At 35.2% G+C, this 13,568-nt stretch overlaps 1 pseudogene; it reads left to right on the top strand.

Moving 5' to 3' along the window:
* Window positions 1–3,259: 3,259 nt before the first annotated feature.
* Window positions 3,260–3,760, top strand: LOC695762 (large ribosomal subunit protein uL24 pseudogene; annotated as a pseudogene).
* The last annotated feature ends 9,808 nt before the right edge of the window (window positions 3,761–13,568 follow it).

Here is a 13,568-nt window from a genome sequence, read left to right on the forward strand (position 1 = left end):
GAATTTTTTTCATTGCTTTGTGTTTGCAAGCTAATAATTGTAAGATAAGCAAAGCCAATGATTTACTGATTTACAAATGTTTGAGTGTGTAGTTTGTGTGTCTGTGTGTGTCTACACACTTGCTTATTTAATATTTTTGCAATAAAGTTATAGCTTGTATGAGATGCTAAAATAGAAACAGTAATAATACAATGCAATGAGAATTAAGGAATTAGAACACTGAATTTAGATAAAGGGAAATCAAAGTAATTTACAGTTGAATATTTCCTATCCACAAGTAATTATTTTTTTCATAGTTTGGCAGGGCTTACTATGTAGACAAATGATTCATCAAGAAGAAATTGGTCTTGCTATGAAAATTGGCATAATTCCTGCTAAGACACTCCAGGAACAATGATTTGAAAGGGGAGCTGATCTATATTTTTGTGAAAATTCACGTTGTTTTGCAGGAATCTAATAGATACATGCAAACTTGAAAATAACTCCCTTTTGACAACATCTCCACCTTGGATATTGCAGTAGCACTGAAATTAATAGAATGTGTCTCAATATGTGTTAATTGGGTTTGCCACCACACACTTCATCCTTATAGAGGTGTAGTGTCTCCCAGGAATATTAACTTTTAACAAACACTTGTTGTATTGATTTTGTGCTTTAGTTTCTCACTTTAACCCCAGTATGCATCAGCATGATGGTTTTCTTTTATTATCATATTTGTTATTGTTATGGACTCTGACATGAAGCTAGAAATGACTCTAGAAATGTAATATTATTAAAATGAGCACATATCACTTACTATTTTCTTAACATCTCTGTTAATAAGAAAAAACTCAAAAGCAAAATAATCCACTGGATAAGTTTTCATACTCGTTTATTGGTGTAGGAGAGTAATGAAAATTTATAAATTCTCATAAATAAAGTGTTCAAGAATCCACTATTGTCATAGTTAAAAAGACAATGATAAATCTAAGTTGGTATAAAATTATATAAATTAATTAATTAGATCAAGATAGATACAGTTAATGCATCTTTCATTTTCTCTTGTTCAAGATAAATGCCTTTACTAGGAGGACAAGGTTTGAAAATACAGTTGACTCTTTATAAATAAATGGTGAAAAATTGTGACTTGGGTTTTTCCAAAAGCAGAGCCTTAGAGAAATAATTGTGTGCAGATAGTTTACTTGAGAACCGATTGCAAGAAGCATGGCAATGGAGGGGAGAGAGAGAGAGACAAGTTAGGAGGAGTCTCAACATAAGGATGCTCTAGAGTTGCTGCCATGGGGTCTTTTAGGACAAATACAGAAATCCTCTCAGTACGGTCTCTCTCAAGAACTAAAGCTGGAGAATTTTTCCATTCACTCCGATGGCATATTATGCCCTTCCTGCTCCTCTTAATGTTCCTGCACTTCCAAATTGTGTTTGTGTGTTACTGGGACATCACAGGCAAAAATCAGAAAAAGACATGGCACAGGATCGGGACAGTAGGCATGTAGTATGAGGTGATTGTGAGCCAGACTGGAACCTCACATTGTAACTGCAGCTAAAATAAGAAAGAGAATCATGGTTGTATACTCAGCCTCTTACTGAGGGACATGCAACTAATTCTGCTCAATTGAAAGTAAGCAAAAATGGTTTGAACCACTTTTATTCCAGGGCTCTTACCAGAGTGGGTGTGTCTTTTTCATACACTCGCTCTTTCATGGCAGCTGTAACCTGGATGATGAGAAGAATCTATGGAATGGTGGAGTCATATCAAAGAAAGAACTTAGGTCCCTTAATAAACTCCCAGAGCAGAGAGCTTTCTTAAAGGGAGCTCTCTTTGGAATTGTTACATAAGAAAGAAATGAGCTTTGGTTGTTTTTGGAACAACATTTGAATTTCTTTTCAGGATGATTTACTATTTTATTCTCTCAGTACACCAATGAAAGTTTGTTTTTTTTTTTTCTTTAATGAAGACTATCATTTTTAGTGCATATTTAGTTTTTGCCAAGTGGGTACACATTTTACGTGCAGTTACTCCTTAATCCTTAGAAATAATTAACGAAGGAGTTATTATCATTCTTATTTTATAAATGTGAGAATTGAAATCCCAAGATTATAAGAAATGTGCCTGATTTCACAAAGGTTTACTCCAGACAATCCTTAAACCAAAGTCCTTTCTCCTCACAGAAAGTTTACAGAATTTTTCTTTTCTTTAAGACAATACTACATTTTAAATCAAAGTTGAGCTCCTCTCTTGGTTTATTTTTCTAAATTCTGCATCAGTTTCCCTCCATCATTAATATACATCTGGTAGCAGTGGAAAGTATTAGAGTTACATGGCACCGAAATATGTTACCAGCAGGTCTCCAGCAACCTCATTCTTGCCTCCTCAGAAGAAAGAAATTGAAGGACATAAGGGAGAAGGAGAGACCGAGGCACGTTTTAGAGCAGGAGTGAGTGAAAGTTTATTAAAAAGCTTTAGAGCAGGAGTGAAAGAAAGGAAAGTACACTTGGAAGAGGGTCAAGTGGCCAACTTGAGAGATGGAGTACACAGTTTGACCTTTTGACTTGCAGTTTTATACACTAGCATGCTTCCGGGGTCTTGACCTACGTTTTCCCTGATTCTTCCATGGGGGAGGGCTTCCTGCAGGTGCAGTGCCTGCCTAGCACTGGAGAGGGGAGGATGCACAGTGTACCTGTTGGAGTTGTACTCATGCTCACCTGAGGAGTTCCCTCACCAGCTGAATGTCCCCCGGAGGTCATACACCAGTTAAACTCTGCCATTTTGCTTCTTGCTCAACTGCTTAGCTGCTGAGCTTCCCAATAGGAAGCTGCTGATCAACACTTTCAGGTTTTTCCTATCGACAGGGAGACTGCCGTTCTCTGGCACTGACTGTGACCAATGATTATTTTAGAGAAACAGTTAACAGCTGCCTGACCATCAATTGATGCTCATCTGACATTCTGGGTGGTGGGGGAAGCCCTCTCCTGCCCTGCTCATGCCTTCCTATGTACCTACTGTAACACACCTTGTCTTTAAATAAATGTGTCTGTTGTCCCTACGCTTTGTAGAACTTACCCTCACAAACCCACAGGTGATTTGCAAAACCTATATTCATCTTTGTCTTCTTGTTTTCTTTAGAATTTAGATAAAAATTTACCGATTAGGCAGGCTATTTTCATAGATTAGTGTGGTTCCATAAAATGTATTTTCACTCCATTAATTAAGATTAGAGAGCAGCACTGTGCAGTGGTTAAGAACTGATTCTGAGCTCTCTTCCCTTTTGCGGCCATCACCCAAGCGGGAGTGGACAAAATGAAGTTTAATCCCTTTGTGACTTCCAACCGAAGCAAGAATTGCAAAAGGCATTTCAATGTACCTTCCCACATTCGCAGGAAGATTATGTCTTCTCTTCTTTCCAAAGAACTGAGACAGAAGTACAACGTGTGATCCATGCCCATCCAAAAGGATGATGAAGTTCAGGTTGTACGAGGACACTATAAAGGTCAGCAAATGGGCAAAGTAGTCCAGGTTTACAGTAAGAAATATGTTACCTACATTGAACGGGTGCAGCGGGAAAAGGCTAATGGCACAACTGTCCACGTAGGCATTCGCCCCAGCAAGGTGGTTATCACTAGGCTAATACTGGACAAAGACTGCAAAAAGATCCTTGAACAGAAAGCCAAATCTCACGAAGTAGGAAAGGAAAAGGGCAAATACAAGGAAGAAACAATTGAGAAGATGCAGGAAGTAATCTTATATAAAAGCTTTGATTAAAACTTGAAACAAACAAAAAAAGAGAGAACTGGTTCTGAATCAAATTGCTTGTTTGAATCTTGACTCTACTACTTACCATCAGTACCAAAGGCTTAGAATAATTTATGACACACAATAAGCGTTCATTACAGGTTGATTAAGTCGTTTGTGTTTTTGAATGCTGATTTTTAACACCCTGCATAGAAATGTGGACTATTGTAACTGCCCAAAAGGTTCTTCCTGCCCGCTGCATAAAAAGAGACCACAGCATCCTAGTAAAGAAAGAGTTTTATAGACATTAGGCCAGCCACGTCATGTGGGAGATTGTGTTGTTACTCAGATCATTTCAAGCAAAGCTTATAGGTTGGAGGATTTTTAAAGGCAGTTTGGGGGAAGGGGTGGCAGTGACCAGCTGTTTGCTGCTGATTGATTGGGCTGGAGATAAAATCATAGAGGGTGGGAACTGTCTTCCTGTGAGCTGAATCTCTTCTGGGTGGGGACATAGGAGCTAAGTTGGCAGGACCAGGTGGAGCCTTCAAAGTGCAGCCCTGGCAGACATGCAAAAACCTGAAAAGGTTTTCCAAGAGCAATTGGGGAAGTAGCACATCTTATAACCCTCCAGAATAATGCCTGACAATTGTCTTTGTCTGCGCCTTGGCAGCGTTCCGTTTCCTCTCCTCTCCCCAGCCTGATGCCCTCCCATTAGCTTTACAAAAGCTGTGGAGTTTTGGGCAAGGCCTATTCTCATTTAAACTATAGTCTGAATGACTTCCAAAGTTGGTTTGGCCCAGTAGCCTAGGATTAATCAAGGGAAAGGCAAAATGGTGGTTGTGCTAGCTTAGTTTACTAATGTAATTTTTCTCATTAATAATATTTTTTTGCAAAGTCAATTTCACTATAAACAAGGCCTATACAGGCCTATTGGTTTCTAGTCAAATACAGTATTAATTAAGAAGTTACTGTTAATCAAGCACTGTGTCTATTACTAGAGAAAAAACATCACCACCACCACCACCAAGTCCCTGGCACTGATTTTTTGTTTTTGGTTTACATGTAGGTAGAAATTTGTTTGTTTGTTTGTTTTTTCAGTGTCTGGCTCTCGTTGCCCAGGCTGGAGTGCAGTGGCATAATCTCAGCTCACTGCAACCTCCGCCTCCCGGGTTCAAGTGATTCTCCTGCCTCAGCCTCCCAAGTAGCTGGGATTACAGGTGCCTGCCACCATGCCCAGCTACGTTTTGTATTTTTTCAAGTAGAGACAGAGTTTCACCATGTTGGCCAGGCTGGTCTCAAACTCCTGACCTCAAGTTGTAGTAGGACGAGCTGCGGACAAAACCCCTCAGACACCAAGTTAAAGAAGGAAGGGCTTTGTTCGGCCAGGTGTGTCTGCAAGACTCATGTCTCAAAAACCGAGTTACTCAAGTGAGCAATTCCTGTCCCTTTTAAGAGCTTACAGTTCTAAGGGGGTCTGCATGAGAGGGTCATGATCGATTGAGCAAGCAGGGGCCACATGACTAGGGGTTGCATGCACCGGTAATCAGAACAGAACAGAACAGAACAGGACAACGCTTTTCATAATGCTTTTGCATACAACGTCTGGAATCTATAGATAACATAACTGGTTAGGTTAGGGCTCGATCTTTAACTACCAGACCTGGAAGGCAATGCTGGGCTGTCTGACTACAGATTTCACTTCTGTTTTTTCTTTAACTCCTACCTTTTCTTTGAGGCAGAAATTGAGCATAAGACAATATGAGCGGTGGTCTCTTCCCTTAAAGTGATCCATCCGCTTCAGACTTCGAAAGTGCTGGGATTACAGGCATGAGCCACCAAACCCCAGACTATTTTGTTTACTTCTAGCTTAAGTGGGTAAAATTTAAGACAACAGAAAAACATTGAGGAAATGTAGAATGGAAGGAAAGAATAGAGAGAAAAAGTACAGTATAGTGTATCAAATAATAACTGACACTTGCAAGACATTTCATAATATATTAACTAACTCCTTATCTAATTCTTAGCTGGTATTTTCATCAGCCTTGAAAATATAAGGTAGATATGTGTATTTTACTTTATTTTATTTCAAGTAAATGGAAATTGCTACAAATTAGTTGATGTTATGACCTTGATGAAAATCCAGAACTCTCATGGAATGATCTTTCCAACATATATCTAGAGAGTTTTGAATAAACAGATAAATTTAGGTTCATTTTTGCCATTGTTACCATTCGTATACTCAGCTGCAAGACTGGCAACGAAATTATGTGACAACAGTGTGCTAGTTACATTTACATTTAAATGTAATCATGAAAAATATTAATTTTTAGTATTATCTTAATAATATAACTGAAATTTGTATAATTTCTTTAAAGAAACAGTACTTAAAATAATTAAATACATGAATTTTTTAAATGTTGAAAAATATTTATTTAAATATGTTAAATACTATGTCTTACATATCTATTGGTGATGATAAAATTTATCATTTTTTTTCTTTCTTTTTTTGAGACAGAGTTTCACTCTTGTTGCCCAGGCTGGAGTACAGTGGCACAATTTTGGCTCACCACAACCTCTGCCTCCCCGGTTCAAGCGATTCTCCCTCCTCAGCCTCCTGAGTAGCTGGGATTGCAGGCATGCACCACCACACCCGGCTGATTTTGTATTTTTAGTAGAGATGGGGTTTCTCCATCTTGGTCAGGATGGTCTCGAACTCCTGACCTCAGGTTATCTGCCTGCCTTGGCCTCTCAAAGTGTTGGGATTACAAGCGTAAGCCACTGTGCCTGGCCATTTTTTTCATAATGTATAATGAATGGACGAATAATGATTCATAGGAAGAGTAAATGCCTTATAATAATTAGATTACAAAGATATTTATGTAGAGATACATGTTATCTTAGTCTAAATTTATAGAGGAGGACAGAAACATAATTGTATTTAGCGTTAAGTACTGTCAAAACATAAATGAAGTTTCCTAATTTGTGATAAAGTTTAGAAAGACTTCAATTTATTTTAGGTCCATTGAAAATTTCACTAGAAAGGGAATGTAAATTGTAATCTTCAACCCACATCTTAGGCAAATGAAAACTGCTCAAGGGTTTAAACAGATATTGCAAACAAAGACCTAGGAAAGTAGAAAAATAATGAAAGAAAAAGTGTACAGGTTATTTGAAAATTATTCACAATGTGTACAATCACTACACTTCAATCATAGCTCTGCTTTATGACAGACCATACTATTTAAAACATGCTTTTTTTTTTTACACTTAACAAAATATATGTTTTCTTTTTTTTTTTTTTTGAGACAAGGTCTCACTTTGTCGCCCATGCTGGAGTGCAGTGGCGCAGTCTTGGCTCACTTGGCGACCTCTACCTCCCGGGTTCAAGCTATTCTCCTGCCTCAGCCTCCTGAGTAAGTAGCTGGGATCACAGGCGTGTGCCACCACACCAAGCTAATTTTTACATTTTTAGTTGAGATGGGGTATCGCTGTGTTGGTCAGGCTGGTCTCTAACTCCTGACTCCCACCTCTGCCTCCCAAAGTGGTGGGATTACAGGCGTGAGCCACCCTTCCCAGCCCAAAATATAAAAAAGTTTGCTCTTCACATTGAGAAATATAGTCTGCGTTATAAAATGAAGTAAACTTCATTCTTTTCTTTATATTGAATAACAAAAATACAATTTGGAGAAATATGTTTCTTATGATAGAGGGCAGGGAATCATTAAGCATATTCTTGCTTGGAACTTGTATATTCATTTTCATATTTTTTTTCATTTTAGGAAATATTTTGAGACTTTTAAGTATGTGCACATGTGGACAAAACATATCACTATTGACAGCAAAGATTCCATCCTTGGTGTCTTATATTTTTGTCAATTATTAAACTTATTGACACTTGTATAATGTTCTTCAAGAATTTGGTACTACGAATAAGTCTGCAATAATACTAGTGTGCGTGTGTGTGTGTGTGTGTGTGTGTATCACTATATATCAGTTATTCTAAATAACTAGTGAGTGTTTTAAAAAGTGTTTTGGTTAAAAACTACTACCTGGGTAAAAACAAATATATTTTTGTGTGATGATGTATGGACACACGTTCATTAATTAATGGGAAAAAGATTTGAGAAAAAGAGAGGACAAAATAAACACTAATGCCTAGCTGAAGTGAATAAAACTGATCATGCTTCAGCTTTATTATAAAATTTAAGTTTAAAGTGATCAAATATGTGGAGGAAATTCAGCTAAAAATTCAAAGTACAAATATATACTTTTACAAATTGTAACAAAATGAAGCAAAGAAAACTCAAAATATCAAAATGTAGGAAATGACATGTATAGTCAGACTAATAAAATAATGATAGATTAACATGAAACAAAATTATAAAATATTTTCATACCCACCAGAAATCACTATGCACATGAATAGGTTAAAGCTACTAATGTAAAGGCACTGTCGTTCTACTGGAATTTCACTCCCTCTTCCTCTCCTCAAAGGCTCTATGTCTTTGACATGAGAGGGCTTTAAAACTAAATGATACAAAAAACTTAAACATAAATGTAATAGAAAGATACACTAAATGTATATTACCAAAATTAAGGTTGATTTATTATTTGTATTGTAAAACAAATGAAGATTTCAAGGTGTATAGTATTCAAAGAACAAAAATTATATTTTATATTGATAAAAGCCCCTTTTCCACACAAGTTGATACACTTATTCTTATGATTTTTACTACAAATACATTATTGTTTGATCAGAACATTATGTTCATTTTACACTTTTTGTATTGTCCATTATCAGCCAAAGAAACAGCTATTTCTCCAATTATCCACTTTTTATTATATCAGAGAGTGATTTCTAAAACCAAGATCTGGGTGCTATGTGGACATGTAGCTCCTGGGAGGTCATTGTGTCTAGAGTATTTCAGAACAAAAAATGTACTGAAAATACTGAAATATATACTAAAAATATACTGAAATATATATTCGGTATCTATAAAATAAATACTTTAAACTAGGATTACTATTGTATTTTATTCAAATTTCGCAATAAAGTTTTATTAGTTTATTTTATTCAACACTTTTATACCAAGAAAACCACTTCCCAATCTCCTCAATAGATTTATTTATTTTCTTTTTATTCCGTAGTATGCATTGTCAGATAACTATGTTAAATAAATTTATAAATATTGAATAGAGGTTAAAATAATAAATTTAATGTAGTTTAAAAATTACAATGTCAACATTAGTGCTAACAAACAACCTACTGAATAAAGTTTAAAGTGCCTTGGTAGTTCATTTTGTTCTTAGGCATATTCTGTTATATCCCTACACAGTCAGGCACTATGTTAAAGCAACTTGAAATATTTATTCTTTAACACAATGTTACAAATTCAATAGAGTTATATTTGTTTTTTAACATTTGTGCTTAATTTTACATTTATTTTTCACATTTTTTCATGGTACTTTTCTATCCTTGTACTGAATTTCATTTTCAGAAATATAAAGCATAAATATGTCTCAAAGTGAAAACTAAATTCATGTATTTTGTTTTCTGTATTGTTTTATTTAAAAATTCAATAGTTAATATTTCAATATTAAATTACTTGGAATTAAACAAATATACCTGCATCATCTTCTTTAACCTTTTTGCAGAAAATATAGCATGCTGTATTAGCTGTCCCCCCACTTCTTATTTTTTCTCATAAGAGGGTGATACTTTACTATGTAGATAAGAGCACTTCAGTTTCTACTCTGATGGCATAGTCTTTCTTTTATTCCCAACCTCTTTACAAAAATGAGCAGAATTGTTAAGACATATGAATTTAGTAATTATCTAAAAAGTATATGCAGAAGTATACAAAAAAGATTCACATACATTTAATGTGTGCCTCAATTAGTATATATGTATTTGGAAAACTTCTATAAAGCATAAGTGGTGATTTCCAAAATCAGTTTTCAGTATTTTCTTTCTTAAGAAATAATAACAAAAGCATGGTTATAACAATAGTGTTTCTTCTGTCTGCTCTTGATCTTCAGTGTTTTGCTGTCTGGTGAAGAAAGCAAATATAATTCTTTTGGAATTGTTATTTCCAAGCTTTTGTTTATACCTTGGTACAAGCAGGTTTTTATTATTATTATTATTATTTCTTCTGTATGCTCAAAGGGAATGACTGAAGACTGTCTTTTTATTATATAATCAACCATTTTCTTTTCATAATAACTAGCATTCGTCTGTTTCTACAGTGATCTCTGTATATATCAAGGTATTGGGATGAAAAGCAGGAAAATCTCCTTCCTGTGAGTTGTGACTAAAAATGTATCTTCATTTTGGTTTGGCTCTTCATTTGGTTTGGTTCTGTGTCCCCACGCAAATCTCATGTGGAATTGTAATTCCCAGTGTTGAAGGAGGGGCCTGTAGGGAGGTGACTGAATCATGGGGGCAGACTTTCCCCTCTCTGTTCTTGGGTTAGTGATAGTGAGTGAGTTCTTAGGAGAGCTGGTTGTTTGAAAGTGTAGCACTTCCCCCATCACTCTCTCTCTCTCCTGCTCCACCACAGAAATTTGTGCCTTGCTTCCCCTTCTCCTTCGGCTATGACTGTAAGGTTCCTGAGGCCTCCTCAGCCATAAGGAACTGTGAGTCAATGAAAACTGTTTTCTTCATAAACGACCCAGTCCCAAATAGTTCTTTATAGCAATGTAAGAATGGACCAATACACTATCACTTGCATGGTGCTAGGTATGGTGGGATATTACAATAAATAATTCTGTGGCTGTTTATAAGACTATATTCAAGTGCCAGCTATTTCTCTTACTGGCTTTACTGTCTTGACCATTTTATTTCACTCCTCTAATCTTTGGCCTCATTGCCTACAAAATTTAGAAAGTATAATAATAAAATATTGGCCATATCATTGTAGGTATATTTATATTATATATGCATGATATTATGTAATGATAAAGCTGATAGGGTGAGTGTTATGATTAAATGAGATAATGCATATTAATCATTTAGCACATAGTCTGACCTGCAGAAAGTTGTCAGCTTTAGTACTTATTGTCATTGTTGTATTCATCATCGCAAAAGCACTCTTTGAACTCTGTCAGCAAAAAGAGAAAGCAGTGGGATAACTTTATGTTAACATTTAGATTTTAAATTTACATGATGACTGTGGAAATGTTTATGACATAAATTTTACTGAAAAATAAAACAAATTTGCATATGTTGTTCAATATGAAAATTTTTAAAAGATATAAGTATCCATAAATAGCATCATTAGGCTTTTAATGGGAGAAATAATTGTGATATTCCTTATACTTTCATATATGTGTGTTTTATTAAAATAATATGCATAACTATTATAATAAAATACAATATCTTTTCCTGCACAATACAAACATGTTCTTAAAAACTTAAACTACTACTTACTAAGGACATAATACTAATCTACACATTTTACATAATATCCACTAAGCAACACTCCCCTACTTTGATCAAGCATCTAAAGCATTCTCAAATATCAAGGTTAACTGTGCTAGCCATCTAAACCATCTCCTCCTTGCTGAGTGGACAGTATTTATCTTGACAGATGTCAGCTTCATAGTGCTTGTGAGAAGTTTGTGACTTTCATTACCTGGATTTACAACAGTGTGCAACAGAGGCTTAAATTGCACTATGAGCCATGACAGCTGGCAAAAACATGCCAGCAGGACAACTTTATCAAACCTACGGAGCTCAAGAAAAGCTTAGTTTAGTCAATGAAAAACATAAAAGTTGAAGAGTATAGAGACAAAAGAATAAGAGAAAAAACAAAATGAATTAAAAAGGAGAGGAGGACTACTAAGCCTCCAAATGCCTGTGCTGGGATTGCCTGTGGCTCCAGGCAGACGATGGGTCTTAGCTGCAGATGAGCAAAGAATGATTCAGGGTATGTGCAGAGTAAGTTAATATTAATGAAATGTCTTTCCGTGGATTTATATCTGTATTTTATCCTCCTACGGATTTATAAATTGATTCTGATTGCTTGGCAGTACAGTGACCACAACCAATGAGGATTTAACAAGCGGATTTTATTACTTGCAACAAGTAAGGAGAAAACTGGGTGTGGATCTCAAAGCAATGTCACCTTGAACAAAGGTGAAAACAGGGCTTTTATTGGGCTGATTAGCTGGGTCATGATATGCAGAATTGGAGTAAAGGCAGGGCAGCCGCCGTCATGGATCTTGGTTCTATATATGTCTCAGGTATAGAAAATGGCCATGAGCTTCGTCCTTGGCAGAGATTTTAGTAAGATAAAGAGGAATGTTTGCCAGAGTTCATCTACAACTCAGGCATCTCTGGATCCAATCAGTTTTTGTTTTTTCTGGGGCTGAGCTTTTTCCTAGAACTTTTTGAAACAATGAGAACTCAAGTTACAACATTTGCAAGTGGTTACTTTTTCACAGTGCATACCAAAAACCCAAGGATCCTGGATTACAATTTGATTTACTTTAATTTGATTGCCAATCTACCAATAAAAAAGACTCCTAAACAAACACACAAGCAAGGTGGTAAAGCCAATGGGGGATTAAATGGAAAAATTAGAGTAAATTCAACCAATCTTAAAGCAAGTGGAAAGAGACAAAAAATAAAAAATAACAATCAGTGAGACAAATATAGAAGAATGATTGTAGAGTTAAATGTAATAATATCAATAATTGCTTTACACTTAAATGAACTGTACACTTCAATAATGTGCATTTTGTGTCTTAATCCAAAAGCAAGATGGATCTATATGCTGTTTATAATATTAGCAATTTAAATACATAAAAAAGATAGTGATAAAGTAAAAGGATAAAAAATCATAAGCCGGAAAACACAAATACAAAGTTAACAGGATTACATTATTGACTATATTGTTATCAGACAAAAGAGACTTTGAGTTCAAAGGAGACTTAACACACAGAGAAAAAAAATGTCTTAATGAGGAAAGAGTAAACTCATGAAAAAGAATCGACAATCTTAAAAAGCCTCGTAATAAATCTTCAAGACAGATAAGTAAAAACTGAAAATCTAAATTTGAAATAGATAAAGCTGATGTTTTTACTGGAGATATTTCCACATAAAAGTTTTATCCTTTTCTGAAATATGGAGATAATATCTTTCCTTTCTTGAAGAAAGATTGAGGGCTAATAGTGGAATGAATTCATTCATAATCACAAAGGGGACTCCATCTATAAGTAATTGTTAGCAAAAGAGATAAAAAGTAAATATATAGAATATCTGAAAAAAAATTGAAACATGCTAATTGCCATTTTTGAATAATCAAAAACAACACAATGCATTTGAAAATGTAACACTCACCAAAGACAGCGTGCATAGCGGTAATGTCAGATCAATGAAAGACATTAGAAAGTGCAGTAATAAACTCAGACTTATAGGCTGAATTTATATGTAACCAAATTCTAAGTTAATAAATAAGCAAATATAGTCATATCAATAAACAGTGCTAAGACAACTTAATATTTTTATGGAAAATAGTACTTTCTTCTGAAAAATTAGCAAATGATTTTGAATAGATTATTCACAAAAGAATATTTATGAATGGCCAAGAGGCACATAAAAATATGTCTTGCAGCATTAGTCATTCAGAAAATGCAAATTAAAGCTATAATGGGATAATACTACACAGTTACCAGATTTGCTAAAATCAAAACATCTGACATTACTCAATATTAGCAAGGAGGCAGTGTTGGGATTCACTCAGGACGTTGGCAGAAATATTAAGGGGAAATATTAGGGAAAGTTATAGGGAATAGTCACACACCTTTTTGGAAAGCTAAAAGGTTACATAGCTTA

Source organism: Macaca mulatta, chromosome 2 (genome assembly GCF_049350105.2).
Source record: "Macaca mulatta isolate MMU2019108-1 chromosome 2, T2T-MMU8v2.0, whole genome shotgun sequence".
NCBI lineage: Eukaryota > Metazoa > Chordata > Mammalia > Primates > Cercopithecidae > Macaca > Macaca mulatta.